The sequence below is a fragment of the Bubalus kerabau genome, chromosome 2 (genome assembly GCF_029407905.1).
Source record: "Bubalus kerabau isolate K-KA32 ecotype Philippines breed swamp buffalo chromosome 2, PCC_UOA_SB_1v2, whole genome shotgun sequence".
Lineage (NCBI taxonomy): Eukaryota > Metazoa > Chordata > Mammalia > Artiodactyla > Bovidae > Bubalus > Bubalus kerabau.
The window spans coordinates 50,460,152-50,478,566 of NC_073625.1; the positions used below are offsets into that span (position 1 = coordinate 50,460,152).

The following is an 18,415-nucleotide window of genomic DNA, read 5'->3' on the forward strand; positions in this document are numbered from 1 at the left end:
GTTCTCTCACCCAGTTTGGAAAACCAGCCGTATGGTAGGGTAGAAGCTGACTCTGTGAGGGGGGAACTCTTGCAGTTTGAGAACAAAGGTTGCTGAGAGATTCCTACCTCGTGTATCGAGATTTGAATTTGGTCTTGAAGAATACTCTTGAGTATGAGGGGCTGTGCTCAATGTCTTGGTGGGTAGTTTCAGATCTGCCTGCTGTCTTTAATTATTCCTGCCATTTCCTTCTTTCTTTTTAAAAAAATATTTATTTATTTTATTTATTTGACTACACCATGCCTTAGTTGTGCAGCATGCGGATCTTCAGCTGCGACATACGAACTCATGTGCGGCACATGAGCTCTAGTTCCCCGACCAGGGGTGGAACCCAGGCCACCTGCATTGGGAGTGTGAAGTCTTAGCCACTGGACCACCAGGGAAGTCCATTCCTGCCGTTTCTTACAGGAGTGTCTTAAGCGTGCTCTGTCTCACCCCTCTTTCTTATAGCACAGTGAGGATGACAACAGGAGTAGGTGAAATCACAGCCCACGATTCTGTTATTGTAAATAAATTTTTAGTGGAACACAGCCATGCCTGTTTTTTTAATGTATTCTTGGTATTTGCTTTAGTACTGCAACGGCAGAATTGAGTATTGGCCTGAACAAAGCTTGAACTATTTCCTGTTTGGCCCTTTACAAAAAGAAAGTTTGCTGACCTCTGGGCTGGAAGGAAAGCAGATGATAAGGCTTTAGCCTGTGGATCAAACAAAAATAATTCCTCATTACTGAAATGTCACTCAGCCTTAGTACCTGTGAATGTGAAATTCCATGGCTCACAGATTTTAAGCTGTTAAAATAATTTTATTTTTCTCTGTTCATTTTTCTAACCATTAGATGACATCATCCTTCTACTTATTTGGAAATCTAATTCAACATGGGTGGGTTCGCATTAAAGAATGGTGTCATTTTACCGGGCCGATAATTGATTATTAATAATCTGCACATTCAGCATTTGACTCTTGATTTGTTATGCTTTCTTCCTTAGCTAGTATAAAGCTTTCTCTTCTACCAGTGTACTCTTTTGTGGCTTGTTTTGCCTTTGTTTGAGAAAGAATTCTGTATCCTTTCAGCAAATGTCTCATGTTAAAAGTTTTCAAATTAAGTAGACTTGCATTTTTTCCCTTAAATGGAACTCAGCTAGTTTTATCTAAGCTATTCCTTTTTTTTTTATGATTATAAAAATTTATTTAACAAAAAAGTTCAGTAAGAATGTACACGACCCAATTTTTATCATAGTAAAATATGGAGAGGCGATGCATGAGAGTAATTGATTTCTCTGGTGAACACAGCCATTGTCCATACGTATTCCAGGGCTTCTAACGTGAAGATTCTATTTCCTCATATTGCCACCACTCAGTATTTTTCTGTTGCTATTTGCCATCTCCACATAGTCATCTATCCCAAGATACATACAGGGATCAAATCCTCACAGTATTCCTTGGACATATCTGCCACCATTTAATTTCAGTGATAACTTCTTGTCCATCAGATCAGATCAGATCAGATCAGTCACTCAATCGTGTCCTACTCTTTGCGACCCCATGAATCGCAGCACGCCAGGCCTCCCTGTCCATCACCAACTCCCGGAGTTCACTCAGACTCATGTCCATCAAGTCAGTGATGCCATCCAGCCATCTCATCCTCTGTCGTCCCCTTCTCCTCCTGCCCCCAATCCCTCCCAGCATCAGAGTCTTTTCCAATGAGTCAACTCTTTGCATGAGGTGGCCAAAGTACTGGAGTTTCAGCTTTAGCATCATTCCTTCCAAAGAAATCCCAGGGCTGATCTCCTTCAGAATGGACTGGTTGGATCTCCTTGCAGTCCAAGGGACTCTCAGGAGTCTTCTCCAACACCACAGTTCAAAAGCATCAATTCTTCGGCGCTCAGCCTTCACAGTCCAACTCTCGCATCCATACATGACCACAGGAAAAACCATAGCCTTGACTAGATGAATCTTTGTTGGCAAAGTAATGTCTCTGCTTTTGAATATGCTATCTAGGTTGGTCATAACTTTCCTTCCAAGGAGTAAGCGTCTTTTAATTTCATGGCTGCAGTCAGCATTTGCAGTGATTTTGGAGCCCAGAAAAATAAAGTCTGACACTGTTTCCACTGTTTCCCCATCTATTTCCCATGAAGTGATGGGACCAGATGCCATGACCTTCGTTTTCTGAATGTTGAGCTTTAAGCCAACTTTTTCACTCTCCACTTTCACCTTCATCAAGAGGCTTTTTCGTTCCTCTTCACTTTCTGCCATAAGGGTGGTGTCATCTGCATATCTGAGGTTATTGATATTTCTCCCGGCAATCTTGATTCCAGCTTGTCTTTCTTCCAGCCCAGCATTTCTTATGATGTACTCTGCATATAAGTTAAATAAGCAGGGTGACAATATACAGCCTTGACGTACTCCTTTTCCTATTTGGAACCAGTCTGTTGTTCTTGTCCATAAGTTTCTTCAAGTTGGGAGGGTGAGCTTTGCTCATTTGTCTACTTGGTGAGCTCAAAGTTGCCTCCCTAAGCCATTCCTTTTGTGTTTTGGCTATATTGTATGCTACATTATTGCGGATGGCTTTGAAATTCTTTATGTAAAAAAAAAATATGGAGATAGATTTAAAATACAAAGGAGTATTTTTTCCCCTTCATTGCATCTTCATGTATTAAAAACCAGAGTGTAATTATTAAAAATGAAGGAAAGAATTAAAGCAATAAAATTGCTTAGCATAGCTCCTGTTTCATAATACATTTGGAAATAGTTGGTATCATAATGTGTAATTAACAATCCTTCTTTGAAGTGTGAAGCTTAAGCTTGGGCGGGCAGGGAACCTTTTAGGAAGTGGTGATATCTGAATTAGTTCCTACAATAGCGGTTCTGAATCTCTGCAGAGACTGTAGCATCTTGCCTGCCTTATTAAGTGCTGTGTGTGTGTGTGTGTGGTAGAGAGAGATACTTACTAGAGGAAGGGCTAGGACAGAGTCCTCTAATGCCTTACCATAAGCCTCCTGCTGCCTTGTTGATTAGGGAAGAGAGGAGAGAGAGACTCTTTAATATGGGCTGTGGCTTCAGCTCAGATCACAGGGTACTTTCCTGGGGCGTTGATATAGGCCAGGTAGAGGACCTTTTTGCCCAGGTAGTGGACCTGCCACTAACCCCAGGCAGGTTAGCCTGGGGTTTGTGTTTCAATCAGGCTGAGAAACCTCCTTAGCTTCTCTAGACCCATCCCTAATCTAGCCCCGAGGATCGATCTTATTGCTGAGATGGCCACAGATGATGAGTCTTAAAAGAAGCGCCACCAGGAAAAAGAGGGGAAGAGGTTGGACTCCCAGATTCAGAGCCTAGACCTCAGTTTCCCTGTGGCTGGGCAGTTAGTTCCCTGAGGCCTGGGAGACGAGATCATACAAGGACTGAAATAAGGGCACCAGGAGAGAACAGTCCAGGCAGACCTGAGCTTTTACAATTTAATTTATTTATTTTTATTGAAGTACAATTGATTTACAATGTTGTGCCAATCCCTGCTGTACGGCAGACTGTCCAGCACAGTGACTCAGCTATAGACAAATAGACATTCTTTTTTAAAATATTCTTTTCTATGATGATTTATCACAGGTTATTGACTAGAGTTCTCTGTGCTGTATCATAGGAAGGCCCTTGCTGTTTATTCATCCTATATGTAATTTTATGTCTGCTAATCCCAGATGGATGTGAGAGTTGAACCATAAAGAAGGCCAAGCGTCAAAGAATTGATGTTTTCGAATTATGGTGCTGGAGAAGACTCTTGAGAGTCCCTTGGACTGCAAGGAGATCCAACCAGTCCGTCCTAAAGGAAGTCAGTCCTGAATATTCATTGGAAAGACTGATGTTGAAGCTGAAACTCCAATACCCTGGCCACCTGATGCAAAGAGCTGACTCATTGGAAAAGACCCTGATGCTGGGAAAGGTTGAAGGGCAGGAGGAGAAGGGGACGACAGAGGATGAGATAGTTGGATGGCATCACCTACTCAGTGGACATGAGTTTGAGCAAACTCCAGGAGATGGTGAGGGACAGGAAAGCCTGGTGTGCTTTCAGTCCATGGGGTTGCAAAGAATCGAATACCACTTAGGGACTAAACAGCAACAACAATCCCCAACTCCCACCCCAGTCCCCCTTGGCAACTACAAGTCTGTTCTCTGCTAGACCTGAGCTTTTATTTGCTCCTCCTTTGGTTCAAGCATTCCTTGTCCAGGACCCGCCGTATCTAGGCTTCTTCTCAGAGCAGTGGTGGTGGTGGGTGCTGTTCACTGCCCTTGGTGCTGAATACCTGAGGCCCAGCTTGTTGGGGGAGGTTAGCTCTGTAAAGAGGTTGAGGTCAAAACAGTCACACCAGAGCTCATCTTTTGAAAGAGTTACCTCGGAGGTACAGGTCTGAGGGGGCAGCACTGCCCAGTATACTTAATTTGAAGGAGACTCCTGCTGTTCAGAAGTTTGGGGCTTCCCTGGTGGCTCAGACAGTAAAGCGTCTGCCTGCAACGCGGGAGACCTGGGTTTGATCCCTGGGTTGGGAAGAGCCCCTGGAGAAGGAAATGGCAACCCACTCTAGTACTCTTGGCTGGAAAATTCCATGGATGGAGGAGCCTGGTAGGCTACAGCCCATGGGGTCTCAAAGAGTTGGAAAGGACTGAGCAACTTCACTGGTTCACTGGTTTTTGAAAATAGCTTTTAGAGTCTGGAGTGTATTGTTTGAAATATCTTCATCAATAGCTCTTTCCCCCTCTATTTGGATGGCTTTACTTTTTATTAAAATTCTTTCTTAAAAAATGCTTTTTCTTATTAAAAAAATTTTTTTTCAGTTAAGATTCAAATATCGCCTTCCTGAGCAAGCCTCCAAGAACTGAATATGAAGTAGCAGCCCCTCGTTACACTCTCTGCTCATCCCATCAGCAACCCTTGTCTCACTGCTCTGGTCTCATGATAGAATGAGGGCCCTCGGAATTTTCTCATTCACTGGCACGTTCTTTGCCTGTCCTTTCCAAGGTCGCCAGTGGCCTGTGACCTCAGTCAGAGGCTGCCATACCCCTCATTCAGAGACGAGTCTGCTATGCAGGGGAATTCTTCAGGTGGAGAGGGTCTTATAAATAGTTTTCCAAGGTGACTACATTGAGGGAGTAATAGAGATTCAGAAAGATGTGTTCTGACCTATCTCAGTGAGCAAACTAAAGCAAGACAGCTTCCTTATCCAATCTTAAAAAATTAAAAAACTATTTATTTGGCTGCACTGGCTTTTAGTTGGGGCACGTGGGATCTAGTTCCTTGACCAGGGATGTAAACCAGGACCCCCTGCACTGGGAATGAGGATTCTTAGCTGCTGGACCATCAGGGAAATCCCTCCATATCAGATCTTGTGTGTTGGTGTGATCGGCATCATGGAGGCTTAGATAGGGGGCAGGTTTTCTTATCTATCTGTGGTTTGAGAGCTTCCCAGTTGGCGCTAGTGATAGAGAACTTGCCTGCCAATGCACCAGATGTAAGAGATGCAGGTTTGATCCCTGGGCCAGGAAGATTCCCTGGAGGAGGGCATGGCAACCCACTCCAGTATTCTTGGTGGAGAATCCCATGGACAGAGGAGCCTGGCGGGCTACAGTCCATGGGGTCACACGATTGAAGTGACTAAGCACAGAGCATACACTGCCGACCCTCTCTCTATCCACATCCTCCCAGCGCAGTTTCACTTGGGTTACAAGATTCCCCCAATCAGCATCTCTCTATGTTAGAACTGCAGACACTTTGGGCTGAATGCGTCCTTGTGAGGCAGGCTGTCCTGAGCTTTGTAGGGTGATTAGAAGCATTCTCAGCCTCTGCCCACTAGAGGCTAGGACCCTGTCCCACCTGTGAAAACCCAAGTGGCTCCAGACATTGCTAAAGGTTCCTGGGGAAGCTGAATAAAATTGCCCTGGTTGAGAACCATGGGTCTAGTGATACACTCTTATACCCAAGACTCTACCGTTAACTTCTTACTCCATCGTGAATCATTTGTTGGTTCAGTTCAGTTCAGTTCAGTCGCTCAGTCATGTCCGACTCTTTGTGACCCCATGGATTGCAGCACAGCAGGCCTCCCTGTCCATCACCAACTCCTGGAGTTCACTCAAACTCATGTCCATTGAATCAGTGATGCCATCCAGCCATCTCATCCTCTGTCCTTCCCTTCTCCTCCCACCTTCAATCTTTCCCAGCATCAGGGTCTTTTCCAGTGAGTTGGTTCTTCCCATCAGGTGGCTGAAGTATTGGAGTTTCAGCTTTAGCATCATTCCTTCCAAAGAAATCCCAGGGCTGATCTCCTTCAGAATGGACTGGTTGGATCTCCTTGCAGTCCAAGGGACTCTCAAGAGTCTTCTCCAACACCACAGTTCAAAAGCATCAATTCTTCTGTGCTCAGCTCTCTTTATAGTCCAGCTCTCACATCCATACATGACCACTGGAAAAACCATAGCTCTGACTAGATGGACCTTTGTCAGTTGGTGTGAATCAAATTCGCTAATGTATAAAAAAGTGCTTTGAGAAAATGGCTTGTTGTTCAAATTTGGATTATATTGATGACTGACATTTTGTTATCCACTTCAGTGGTCTCAGTTTCTTTGTCACCACTGTCCCTAGTTTTACTCTTTTCCCCTAGTTTTCCCCATTGTCATTGGTGAAATAGTCTCCTCCACCCCCTGCTCCCTCCACCCTTTACCCACCCAAGGAGGTTGTCATCCTTTGCTAATGCAGTGTGTGATTACCAAAGACCACAGTCTTGGCTGGAAGGAATCTTGGAGGAGCTTTGGGCAATGAACATCCAATTAATGTCAACATCATCATTTCATTATTATCATCTTATTTATTCCAGTTATTCTAATGGTGGAGAAACAGAAGCCCAGGAGGGACAGTGATTCACCTAAGTTGTGGTTAGCGGCCAAGCCATGAAGTATGGGTGTTTCTGGGGAATTTTTTTACACTTTGGTTTTCTGTGTGGTTTATGCTGTGATTGGCAGAGTTCTCTAGGGGCTCCTATCTCTCCTGTGAGCTCCCTGCTGGAGCTTGAACAGAGTGCGTCTGTACTAGGGTGGTCAGAGAGCTTGGCAGGGAGCCCTGGTTAGATCCCTGGTCAGGGAACTAGACCCGCATGCTTCACCTAAGATGAGGCACAGTCAGATAAATAAATTTAAAAAGTGATCCAGTAGAAAAATGGTTCTGAAAAATTTATTTACAGGGCAGCAGTTGGAGAAACAGCCATAGAGAATAGACTTATGGACATGGGGAGAGGGGAGGAGAGGGTGAGATGCATGGAAAGAGGAACATGGAAACTTACATCACCATATGTAAAATAGACAGCCAACGGGAATTTGCTGTATGGCTCAGGAAACTCAAACAGGGGCTCTGTATCAACCTAGAGGGGTGGGATGGGGGGGAAATGGGAGGGAGGTTCAAAAGGAAGGAGATATACGTGTACCTATGGCTGATTCATGTTGAGGTTTGACAGAAAACAGCAAAACTCTGTAAAGCAAAAAGTGATCCAGGAGGAAATTAGTGGGTGGAGGTCACAGAAAGGGCAGACAGAGGAGTGCTTTAAACTGTGTAGACATTGAATGGAAATGGGAAAATGGCAAGAAAAACAGCGTAAAGGATATAAAAAGAGGAAGAAAAGGGGAATTCTTGATGAAGAAACCAAAGAATTCGGTCAACCCACTGCAGTGTGTGGATCCTGCTTATATGTTGATTTGAATGGACCAACTCGTGTGTGTGTGTGTGTGTGTGTGTGTGTGTATGTGTGTGTATGTGTAAATAGGATTGAATAGTTCAATTGGATTATGGGTCCATGGGGATGATGTCCTCATAAGACAACTTTCCATAGTAAGTTAAATGGCAGGTTGATCGATTTCAGTAAACTATTAACTTCCTTGCAATGACAAAAACTATAAATAGCATGAGCCATGTGTTATTTGAAAATCTTACCTTCAGGAGTGTCTTCTGAGCCCTGCAGGCGCTCTCTAGTTTGCTGGGCTGTGGGAAGGGGCTCTGGGGGGAGCTGTCCTCAGCAGTTGGGTGGGCAGGCTGCCTTTCTGTGGGCACTGGGCTGCTGGTCTCCACCAGGTCCCCCCCTTCTGTGTGCCAGCAGAGACCCCGCAGTGTCCCTGGGGAGCTGTGGTGCTTCTGGGAAGGAAACCCAAAGGCCTTGCTCCCTGCTTGTCCCTCCATCCTTTCTGCTCCCTCCCAGAAATGGTCTGTGGGCCAGCTTATTTTTTTTTCCCCATGTACATTTCACTATTAAAATATTATGTAAGTAATATATGCTCTTTGTAAAAGCCATGTGGAGTGTTAATAGAAATGAACTTTCCTGTTCTTCAGTCTTTCCCGTTTCATTGATTTCATTGCCTTTTCCAGAAATATATAAATATTTATTTGCTTCTTTGGGACTTTTTATTTTGTACTGGGATATTGCTGAGTAACAGTGTTGTGATACTTTCAGGGAAACAGTGAGGGCACCCAGCTGCACGTATACATGTATCCATTCTCCCCCAAACCCTCCCTCCCATCCAGGCTGCCACATAACACTGAACAGAGTTGCATGTGCTATACAATACGTCCTTGTTGGTTATCCATTTTAAATATAGCAGCGTGTACATGACCTTCCCACACTCTCTAACTGTCTGTTCGCCCTGGCAACCAAAAGTTCATTTTCCAAGTCTGGGAGTCTCTTTCTGTTTTGTAAGTAAGTTTATTGCAGAAATACATAAATATTTATAATAAAGTGATGAGGAGCCTTCTGGTCTTTTTGGGTTATTACCAGCATGTTAGAGTTTTAGCTCTTTAATTTTTAATACTGCAAAAAATTTTTTAAGCAGTCTCAGAAAGTTGGGAGTGTAGCCTGAAATAATTTTATTTCCTCCACCCCACCTTCCAATCAATTTTTTTTCCTTTTTGGCTCTTGTTCTCATAATGTCCTTTATAAGCCAAAGCATCTAATTCCAAATGAGATGTTGCATTTAGTTGTCATGTTTCTGAGTGCCTGTTATGAGCTATGTCCTGTTCTAAACTCTGGAAATATGTATCAGTGAAAAGTATAGACGAAGATCTGTCTTTTCGGAGCTTCTAGCAGGGGAAACAGAAAAACAATAAATATAACAAACACTGAATCGTATAGAATGGTAGAAGGAGATAAACACTATAGGTAAAAGCAGGGTGCAAGGTTATTGGGGTACCATTTAAAATACGTTGGTCAGGACTTGTTTGATGAGAAGGGGCTTTTGGGCAAACACTGAAAGGAAGTGTGTATCTAGAACATTCTGGAAGAAATAATAAGAGCCAGTGCCAAGGCTTTGAGGAGGGAGTATCCCCGTGTGTCTGAGCAAGGAGGCCACGGGGGCCAGGTCATTCAGTCTTTGTAGGCCAGTTAATTCCCCCCTCCTTTTTTTTTGAGCAGACCCCTTTAAAAAATATTTTTTCATAGTCAGTTTATTTAGAATTACAATTATTAATTATAAAAGATTTATGCATTTCTTAGTTAACGTAGCAGTTTAGCTAAATATAAACTCTGCACCAAAGTTCTGCAGTGCCACAAGATGAGCAAAAAATATGGAAGCATTTTTAAGCTCTCCAAAAATTTCAAATGGAGAGTAATCTTGTTTCAGTTTTATTACATCAATACATTAGCATATACAAAGTTTCATTTTATGAGACATCTAAAAGAATCAAAGCCACTTCTACAGCTATATTTTAAACTCCAAGTCTGAAAGCCATTTATTATACTTGGACTTTGTAATATTCTAAATTAAAACCAAATGCACACTTTATGGAAATGTCTGCATTCTGCTACTGCTCTCTCACTTGATGACTTTTCCTTGGTCCCCCCCTTTTCTTATATGTCTTGACATTCCCCATCGAAGTTCTGCCGTCCTGAGGAGTGAGGAGTGAGATTTTGGACTATGATCTTGTTCATCCTCCTGGCCTCTTCCTGTCTGACTCTGCTTTCACTGCCCCTGGTCCATCTTTTTTCCCCTGCTTGCTTATTGCTTTACCTCTTGCTTCGCCTTTCTTAGCACTTTCTGCCTTTGAGAATTTAATCCACCCGCCCTCCCCCAGTAGTGTTTACCCTGGCTGCTGCTAAGTCACTTCAGTCGTGTCCGACTCTTTGCGACCCCATAGACAGCAGGCCACCAGGCTCCCTCGTCCCTGGGATTCTCCAGGCAAGAACACTGGAGTGGGTTGCCATTTCCTTCTCTAATGCATGAAAGTGAAAAGGGAAAGTGAACTCGCTCAGTTGTGTCTGACTCTTAGCGACCCCATGGACTGCAGCCCACTAGGCTCCTCCGGAGCAGGTATTATTCTAAGCGCTGAACAGTTATTAATTTAATCATAAGTAGCATCCTTGGATGATAGGTACTCTTACTTCTTTTTTAAACTGTATGAATGAGGAAACTGAAGTACAGAGCGAATACATAAATCACACAGCTAGGAAGCACCGGGGCTCAGCCCCAGGCCATTTGCTGCGAGCACGTGGGCTCTTATCCACTGTGTGATGGACTTATGTCCACACCTGATCTCTCTACTGATCTTTAGCCCAGTTGCTCCAGTTTCCGGGGGATTCACAACAAACCCCCACAAATTTAGGGTCTTAACACACACTTGTGTTCTCACAGTCCTGTGAGTCGAGTCTGGGTGCACTTGAGTGGGTCTTACAAGGCTATTCCCTGGTGGCTCAGGTGGTAAAGACTCTGCCTGCAAAGCATGAGACCCGGTTTTGATCCCTGGGTTGGGAAAATCCCCTGGAGAAGGGAATTGCTACCCACTCCAGTACTCTGGCCTGGAAAATTCCATGGATGGAGGAGCCTGGTAGGCTACAGTCCATGGGATCGCAGAGTCGGACACGACTCAGCAGCTTCACTGGCTCCCGTATTCTTGCCCGGAGAATCCCATGGACAGAGGAGCCTGGCTGGCTACAGTCCATGAGGTGGCAAAGAGTCGGATGCGACTGAGTGGCGAGCACACTTTGACAAGGCTGGCATCAAGGCTGCATTCTCATCTAAGAGGCTGGGGAAGAAACTGCCCCGGAGCTCTTCCCTGTGCTGCAGAATTCATTCATTTCCTCTCAGTTGTGGGATGGAGCTGCCTGCATTGCTATGGATGTCAGCTGGAGGTCACTCAGTACCCAGGGGTTGCCCTCTGTCCCCACCACGCAGCCCCCTCCTCAGGCAGCTCGTAACCTGGACAGCTTTCTTTTTGAAGGCCCAGCCTGCTAAGGTGGATGTCTTCATAATGAACTGTCGTCAGTGGGGGGCATCCCAGCGCCTTTGCTCTGATATTCCATTGGTCAAAGTCCAGTTACAGGCCCCGCCCACAGTGGAGGGGAGGGGCTAGCACAGGGGTGCGGGTGTTTGGGGCCTCACTGTGAGCCCAACTCACTGATCTGGAAAGTTCTCCCTGAATTCAGAACTCACCATTTTGCCTCTTCCAACTTCCTGGTAACTGTTAGTGTGGGCACTAGTCTTCCAGCCACCAGATTTTCAGTCTGAGTGTGAACACTGACACCTCTTTTTCTTTGTCCTTTTCATTTCACTATTTCACATTTCACCTTTCGCTTTTTAAGTCCTCTCTAATTTTCTTTGAAATGTCCTTGAAACCTATCTTCCTAAACACGGACTTGAATCTCTATCTCTCTGTGTCTGTGACACACACACACACACACACACACACACACACACACACACACACAGACTCTGGTATTTTATTTCTCTTAGAGTCTGGTGTACGCCTAATTGTCCAACCTGTTCCTGTAGAGCAAGTTGCTTCTCTGTCTCATTTTCTGATGATGTCTGTCTCGTTTTCGCCCTGTGCATTCAGAGTGTGTCTGTCCATATTATAATGTCCTCAGCTCCCCTTTTCCATTCTTTTCCAACAGATTCCACCTCATCCCCTTGCCCCCCAGCCCCGAGCCCCGTGATCACTCCTTTCTCTGAGCCCTTTTTAACGCCTAGTGTTTACCAGCCCAGCTTTGTGTTGGATTCATCAAAGTCACTTGAATTGGATTACTCAACCATGGGTAGACTTGGCAAAGGTCCCTGCTCGCAGAGCATATATGTATATTTTGTTAAAGTAATGTGGGGTGAATTATCTGAATTTAAAACTGCATGGGAAAAATATGATCTATTAAATCATGCATGCGGTCTGTTTGGCAGCCTAGGTCACCGGGTGCGCCTGTCCCTTCGGCTGGCTCTGCCTGGGGTTGGGTACCCCCCAGATATCAGCAGGCGTGATGCATGGGCAACGCCAGGATGCCTGTGGCCCAGTCGACTGGCCGCGCCTGCTGCTTGAGGCCTGATTTATGTTCACCTCGGAGCTACAAATCACCGCGTGGTATAACACAGATGACAAGGCCTGTCTTAGCTTGTGGGGCCTCAGCCCTATCCATCTTGTGGGAACTTTTTTCCTCTTAACTTCTTAGTTTGGTTGCTGAACTTAATTGACTTCTGGATGGATTAGGTGCTGTTTAATGATGTCTGAGGCCCGCCAGGACTCTTTTGATGGACTCTCTAAGGGGAAGAGATGGTCCTCTGCCCCTGGTCCCGCTGTGGAGCAACACTCTTCTTTGTTAGGGTCTTTTGGGTGTCTGCTGTGTGCTCTGCACACATTCTTAAGCCCTGGGAAGCAACATGCAGAGAGAAAGCACTGGTCCTGCCTTGAAGACACTTAGATCTGGGCGACAAGCAGGGTGCCTGCGAGAAAAAGCCACTCTTCCCAACAGGGGTTCTAGAGGACGGACGTCCGTGGTTACGTGGGGACCCAGAAGACAAGTGGGAGAAGTATCTTGGACTTGCTTTTCTGGAATAGGAGAGAGGCTCTGGTTGCTTGTGTTAGGGAAGGCCTAAATGTGCCTCTTTGAAAGGAGGTGGTTTGGGAGGATTCCAGTTCTTTGGGCTGGATATGGAGTTGGCTTTATATTCTGGGAGAGAGGGAGTTGCGTCCTCCCCCTTCCTTCTTCCTCCACAGCCAGTGGGCAAAAGGGCGGTGTTGCTCCCCGTGGGCCAGGGCGTCCTGCCTTCCACAGTGGCTTTCTCCACGGGCATCTCCTTTCGTCATCTCATAAATTCTTCAGAGGGAGCAGGCTGGTTGTGTGGTTGCTGCCTGATACCAGACTGGTGGCCCAGAGGGAGTCCCCAGGCCCCATGCACTTTCCCTCTCTTTTTTTACAGCCCGCCAGATATTTGCTTTTCTGCCTAATCCAATTATACCTGGGTGTGGGCATTTTTTGCCCAGTCTTGGTCAGTTGGCAGGGAGTGCTCCTGGTACTTTATATAGTAGGTTGTCCTGATGCCAAACCCAGTCCTACTGAAGAAAGAAAAGGGAGTTGTGTTGTAACAACTGCCTGGCAGTTTTCACGGTGGAAGTAGCTGGTATTTTTCTGTGGAATTGCTGTGGAGGGAACTAGCAGTCAATTAAGAAGCAAAGCAAAATAATAGCTACTATTTTTTTAAGCACCTACTATGTCCAGCTGTGGACTGAGTCCTTAACATCATTGCTTCCTGGAGTGTTCAGAACAGTCTGGGTGTGTGAATGCTCTTGGCTCACTTACTATTACAGATGGAAAAACCAAGGCCAGGAGAGGTCACGTACCTTGGTCACAGGGGTTTTTAAGAGTAAAAGTCAGGGGACTTACGTGGGTAGAGCTGAAAAACTCGTGCCCCAAACTTGGGTGTCTTCCAGCCCCTCTTGTAGAAGGTGTCCATGTCTTCTCAGATTCCTGGGCCACACGGATGTTGCAGACTGAAGTCAGAGGTGGAGTTGAGGGTGAGTTTATAAAACACCTCCACCATCGGCCCCTGTTTTGGGGCTTCTCCACTTTGCATTTCTAGCTTAGATTCTGTCCTTGAATCTTGGCCAGCGTCGATGTTTTAGGAGTTACCAGTGTTTCTCATGGGTTTATTTTGGATCCTGTTAACACTTGAGTGTTGTGATGGTTACTCTTCTGTGACATCTTGACTGGGCTACCCAGTGCCCAGATGTTTGGATAATTCTTTCTTCTTTCTTTTTGGCTGTGCTGGGTCCTTATTGCTGTATGTGTGGGCTTTCTCTAGTTGCAGCAGTGGGGCCTGCTCTCTAGTTGTGGTGCACAGGCTTCCATTGTGGTGGCTTCTCTTGCTGTGGACATGGGCTCTAGGGCATGCAAGCTTCAGAAGTTTGCAGCTCATGGGCTTAGCTGCCCTGCCACATATGGAATCTTCCCTGACTGGGAATTGAACCTGTGTCCCCTGCATTGGCAGGAGGATTCTCAACCTCTGGATCACCAGGGAAGTCCTTTTTTTTTCAGCCATGCTGCATGGTTTGTGGGATTTTAGTTCCCCAGCCAAGGAGTGAACCCAGGCCCTTGGCAGTGAGAATGTGGAGTCCTAACCATTGGACCACCAGGGAATCCCCTCTAAGGATGTTTCTGAATCGACTGAATGAAGCAGACTGCTCTACCCAGTGTGGGTGGGCCTTGTCCAGCCAGTCAAAGGCCTAAATGTACCAACAAGCAGATGCTTTCGCCATAAAGGGAGAATGCCTCCTGCTTGACTTTACCACCGAGCGGGGACACTGGCCTCTTCTGCCTTTGACCCTTGGCTGGAGCTATACCCTCAGCTGTCTTTGGTCTTCAGCTTGCCACTTGCAGATCTTGCATTTGTCAGCTTTCACAATTGTAGGTGGACCAGTTCCTCATACAGAATCTCCCTGTGTGTCTCTCTATGTATCTGTCTATATAGATACTGCAGTTGCTGAGGGTCTGGGTTCCTTTAATTGTAAATACATACAACTTCCAGAAAGGCAAAGGGAAGCTTAACGTCCCCTTAATTTGCCAGATGTATATATGTGTGTGTGAGTGTGTGTGTATTTTTTCTTCCTGTGTCTCTTGGGAACTTGGACCGACGTAAGTGCCCAACCCAGGTCTCTGCCTGTCTCCATATTTAATACCCAGACACTTGCAGTCCTGTGTGGCCCTTGTGCACCTTGAAAGCCAAGATGTAGACTAGAGGCCCGGTGAGCTCTCTTGAGAGTGAGCATGGGGCGGAAGTGGTGCATGTCACCTCTGCCCTTGGAATGGGTGTCTGCGTCATGAGAGATGGTAGAGCCAGACCTCACATAGTGGTTTTCAATAGATAACAGCACCAGAGGTTGCTTCTAATTGTCAGCTGCAGACATTTCTGCTAAAGGCTGAGTTAACACCCACTGCACCCGAACAACCCTCCCCCAAACCCCAACCAGAAGTGCAGCTAACAAAATCCCCAATCTCCCCTTTGTTTCCAGCTTCCCTAAGACTGTATTCCTCTCCCTGTATCATGAGGGCTAGGTGATAAATTCTCAGCGGGTATATTCCGACTCAGGAAGCAATGGATGGTAGTCTTAAATTAATTCTTGGAGTTTACAAGAATTTGGGATATCCTATGTCTCCTCTGAAGAGAACAGGGTTTCAGACGTTGCCAGGAGATTGAGTGTCTGAGATCTTAGGCAGGTAGGCTGTGGTGGGACAGCCTTTGTGACAATAGCCAGAATTCTATGCAGTTACTAAGGGCCTGAGTTTCTTTTAATTGCGAATATAGACAACTTCCAGAATGACAAGGGGAAGCTTTACATCTTGATTTGTCAGATTATTTTCCACAAAACTTAATGTTGCACGAAGGAGTCTTTTGGAGTGAGCACTGTACCTCCTTCAGCAAAACCCAAATGTAGTAAGAAAGAACTGTGGTTAAAGAACATTCTAGAAGACCCTTGTACTATTCGGAGTAAAGTTTATCATGGTGTTACAGACTGTGAAAGCCAGCAGAGGTATAGCGGTAAAATGAACTCAAGCTTTTCTTGATACAGATTAAGAAACTGAGGCCCTGGATTAAGTGTTTTGCTCAGAGTTAAGATTTGCTTATCACCATCATCACCATAGACCATCTCTCACGTTAGCCTGTGACATTTGTTTGGTGTTACATCCCATATGCCACGGGACATTTCCCACGGAAATGATACCTGTTTACTGTCAATAAAATTGTCTACAGCAGAAGCGGTAGTTGTGTTTGCATCCTCTTATTCTTAGAAAGGATTGCTGACATATTTCTTTTATTGTTACATATTTAATGGCAGTCTCCAGTTCATTCAGATATTAGATCGTTATTTATCCGAGGTCTTGATAAATAGCCCAGCCTCTTTTTCCTCCAGCTGACAAATTTCACTTCAGTGCTTTTGGGGAATGTAAATATGAAATTAATATTGCAGCAATTAGTCATCTATTCTGAATTTTTCCCTTGTAAATTCCCAGAACATAAGCATGAAATTCATTAATCCAAATCCCTCATGCTTTTAAAACTATTGTGGCATTGTAGATACTTCCATTCCTCCTTTGAAATTTAATGCAATAAGGAAGTTAGTGGAAACCTGCCTTCATTAGTATTTGTAAGTCAGGCAGCTTTATAATCCTTAGCCGCTGCCTCTATTGGCTGGCTGACTCAGCACCATGCTTTTCGGTGACAGGAAAGCCAGTGCAAATTCTAAATCATAGCCTCTTCTTCAGAGAGTGTATGAAAAGTTGTTTGATCACTCCTGTTGTCATTTTCCTGGGAGAGCTTATCTTCAACGCTCTCCTTATAAACACAGGCCCCACTGCTGGGAGCTAAAGAGGTTAGAATTGATTTTCATGAAATTTTTCACTTAATGAAATCTCATTAGTTTGTATCCTCCCAGGTATTTAAAGTCGCAACTGAGGAGGGTCCAGGGATGAGGAAGTTCCAGACTGTGCCTTCTCTTTGTCTGTAGGGAGGCTGCACTCCATGAAGTCCAGCTCTTATGAATTATGCTCTAAATGACTGGCAAGGGAGTGGGCTCTGTCTGATGTTCTGTGTTACATAACTGGTCAGATTTATGTTGCCTGCCATGCAGTCCAAACTGGGATTTGCCAGAGGGGTAGGGATCCTCTTAGCTGACTTGAGATCGAAGACTTGGACGACCAGAATCATTTAAGGGTCGTAGAAACCATGTTTATAAAATAAGATTCTTTTGGTCCCAAATAAATATATCAGATACTTCAGATGCTAAAAGAGATTCACAGCTTGGACCACAGGCATCTCAGATCTGGGGATTTTATTCCAACGATTGGGCCAGTGGGGAAAGTGAGATTTCTTCCAAGGGGGCATTTAAATGGGGCTTGATGAACAAGTAGGGCTTCAAGAAGCAGGTTTGCCAGGTCAGGCAAGAGAGGCTAGAAGCAGGAGAGTGAACTGAAGGAATATTAACTCTAAACTCTGCCTTGATTTTTAAAATAATTTTTATTTAACTCAGCCCCTCTGGGTCTCGGTTGCTGCATATGGGCTTTCTCTAGTTGCGGCAGTCGGGGGTTACTCTCTAGTTGCAGTGTGGGAGCTTCTCACTGTGGTGGTTTCCCCAGTTACAGAGCACAGGCTCTAGGGTATGTGGGCTTCAACAGTTGCAGTGTGCAGGCATCAGTTCCTGTGGCACATGGGCTTAGTTGCCATGGCATGTGATATCTTCCCGGACCAGGGATCGAACCTGTGTCTCCTGTGTTGGCAGGGGGATTCTTCACCACTGGACCACCATGGAAGTCCTGCCAGATTATTTTTTAAAAATCCCTTTCCAAATAACCAGGTCCTTTGTTTAAGCATGAATAGACTCTGAACCCAATTCTAAGAAGTGTTTGGGACCATGGGGACATCTTTGCATCTCTGGGGAGTTGGCTCTGAATTCTCTCTTCATTATTTCTTGCCTGTTACTAGCTAGCGGGTCTAATTATTCCCAATGACTGCAGGCAGCTGGGGAATCTGACAGGCCTGGCCATGCCCCTCGTTAGGCTTTTTGGTAACCCATTCCTTCCCATCCTTCTTTTCTTTAGTTTTTCAGAGTTTGAGCTGTGAAAGGAAAGATGAGAGTCCATGTTTTCTATATTTTCGGCAGGGATGCTTTCTGTTTAAATTGCTCCAGGATCATTAAAAGTTTGTTTCAATCTTGGATAAAGTATATGTGTAGAGATACCTTTGACCTTGTTATTTAGTTATTATTTCATTGAAACACAGGATCAAACCTGGAGACAGATCTCTTGGAGACTTCTAGTCCTGGCTCTTTCCAGTATTTGCCTGGGGGGCCTGGTGTAGAGTATCTCTCCTGTGGCTTATTTTCTAATGAGATTGGTAAAGTGCAGAATTCCAAGACCTTCCACTGACAAAGCCTCTCTCCTTGACCAAAGTTTAGTCAGGCTCCTCTGAGCCCTCTTTTCAGCTAGGAATCATCTTTGGTCTCTGGTTCTCTTTTTGGCCAGCTGGGCCCAGTCTTAGCAAAGTATCCTGCTCATTTATCCCCTACCTTTGATATCTGACCACTCTTGATATCTGATCAAATTCCTC

At 45.1% G+C, this 18,415-nt stretch overlaps 1 protein-coding gene and 1 pseudogene across 5 annotated transcripts in view; one reads left to right on the plus strand and one right to left on the minus strand.

Moving 5' to 3' along the window:
* TIAM1 (TIAM Rac1 associated GEF 1) overlaps positions 1 to 18,415 on the plus strand; it is a 492,037-nt gene that overhangs the window by 137,994 nt on the left and 335,628 nt on the right. The gene's annotated exons all lie outside the window — the stretch shown is intronic.
* LOC129644415 (small nuclear ribonucleoprotein G-like) lies at positions 284 to 1,527 on the minus strand (annotated as a pseudogene).